Source organism: Anopheles darlingi, chromosome 2 (assembly GCF_943734745.1).
Source record: "Anopheles darlingi chromosome 2, idAnoDarlMG_H_01, whole genome shotgun sequence".
Lineage (NCBI taxonomy): Eukaryota > Metazoa > Arthropoda > Insecta > Diptera > Culicidae > Anopheles > Anopheles darlingi.
This window is the reverse complement of record NC_064874.1, coordinates 48,914,403-48,916,902: the sequence shown is the minus strand read 5'-3', so window position 1 is coordinate 48,916,902 and position 2,500 is coordinate 48,914,403.

Here is a 2,500-nt window from a genome sequence, read left to right as displayed (position 1 = left end):
GTAGCAATCAAAAGCAGTCATGTGGCGCTTTATAGCACAGCGATTCATTATGGCGATCCTGCCCTGCTTTAGGCTCATCACGCCCACGGGGTGTGAACCAGAGAGTATTTTCCTCATTTCTCGAATTGTGGTTCACTGAACCGCTGTACTTGATGTATATTAATGGAAGCCTTAAGGGGACTCAATATTTCTTTCTCAAGTAACTATTAGGCACTCCTCTAGCTAAATCAGAAAAATTATAAATGAAATTTAGAATAAAGCTGCCGTAGACGAGAAGGCAAAAGAAAACCCACGCTCTAAACACGCACTCCATTTGTTTCAGATCTCATTACACGTTGATCAGTTTTGAACGATTTTTGTGAGGCAATATGTTTTAATTCTATAAGGAGATTCCTTCCTTATCAAGTCCGCAAGATTGGATTGATAAAAATCTGCTCTCTCTCTCTCTCTCCCTCTTTTTTTTCTCTCGCTTTATGCAAGGTTTGTTGGCTGTTGGACCAATGGGAAAAGGGAGGAAAAGTTTATCCGGTGGATTTCATCTACGCAGATCGTTTCGCCCATTTATGTCCACTCTCAGCCGGAAACGGTCGATAGCTGCTGTTTTTCATTTTTTGAATCGCTCGTTAACCAGCATTATTTTCGGATGGGCCTGCCTTCGCGCAGAGCATATCTTTCTCTACTATCTTTCCATGCAAAAATGGACGGCAGTGATTGAAGCATTAGATGTTTACGTTTATGTCTTAACCTAGGGTTATTTGTTTTCATTTTCATGCTCATCTCCCTTGGCCAATGTTCTTTTGATAGAGAATCTGTGCTTTATAAGAAATTGCGATAGCTCCTACAATGGAAAAAAATGAATTGCGTGGAGACTCTCTCAAGCTGCATAAGAATAGTTTGAATAAATGTAGAACTCACGAATAAAATCTTATTAAATTGATTGATAAAACTTATGTCACTGTAACTAATATTGACAATTTTTTATATAGTGAGCAATTGCTTACATAATTATAAGGCACATAATAATGTGCCTTAGCAAATCTTCATAAAGAGCGCATCTTTTTAAATGAATCAAATGGTGGATAATAAATTTAACATACAGTTGTGTCATGAAATGTTCATTATTAAAAACAAATGCAGCAAAACACTTAAGGCCTTATCTCTTTTTTATTTGTGCATTATTCCAACTGGTAGGTTTACCGAAGATAAGAGCCAACTTTCTGCCGCAAACCTTACCAACTCGATACTTGGGTAAAGTTTTACACCAACTCCCAGCTGCAATCACTCGAAGTCCCTTGTGTTCCACTTCATATTCACTTACGCTCTTAACGAGTCCATGGGGCATTACATCCATGAAGATCTATTAATTTTTCCTGTTTCACGAGGCCAGTGCTATCCGACAGACAGAAGAGAACTCGAGTGCTCCAACAAACAATCACTCGTTTGTTTGGTTTTTATTTTCTCTTGTTAGTGCAAGGGAATGAGAGCTCATAAATCTTATGTGGGTGCTATCGTAGTTTTCAATTGTGCAAAGAACACGGTTTCCTGATAAGCTTTCCCGTGGTAAGAGTATGTTTATGATTCATGATTTAATTAAGGTTTCTCATGCTAAAAGTAATTGTAAGTAGCTGACTTGGAGAAGAGGGTATTAGCTGTAAGCGGCTTAGCTTCATTGTTGTTGTGATGAAGGTAGCCATCAGATCGATTATGGGCTGTTGGATTGTAGCGTGATGTTAAATAATAAATGAACCACATTATTAATAGAACATTCTTCTAGAATGGCAATTTGAATTAAGATGTTTATGAATATTGATGAACCGCTATTGCTTGTCAAACCATGAATGAGTTATGGTGCTACACTAAAGTAACCTATTAGCCCTAAAGTAACCCATTAACTAAACATAACTAAACCGGTTAAATGTCACCTATTATGAATCCTTTCCACCAGTACAAGTGTGATGATCGAAACCGATTTTCCTGTTCCTGTTCCTTGTAGAAAATTTATCTCCAAGGCTTTTCATTCTGATTTCACTGCTCTTCCAACAGCTTTGGCATCTACCAGTTGAGCCGTTTTTTCCTTGGTTACGCTGCCATCGCGCTCTAAAGATTGAATCAGTGTGACAGTCGTTTTCGTTGGAAAATTAATCACAGTAATGCCTTGAAAGAGCAACACAGATGCAAACTCTCGAATACACCTCACAAAGCAACGGTCTGAGTGGTTTCATGTTAGTCCTTCAAATTTTCCGCGCCACTGCGATGATGATGTGCTTGAATGACTTAACCGTTTGGAAGTGTAGAATGGTTTTTCTGACTTACTCACTAAACTTCAAACCACCCTCATCTCGTTGTTATGTGTTTGTACATCAGTTAATTGCTAGAAGATTGAGATAAAATGTATCTATTCATGAGCAGAAACAGAAAGTAACTTCAGGACTGTGATTTGGGTGAAACTACTTGCGTGGAGTATACGTAACAGATTTATTTGTATTTGTGGTTGTCCGTG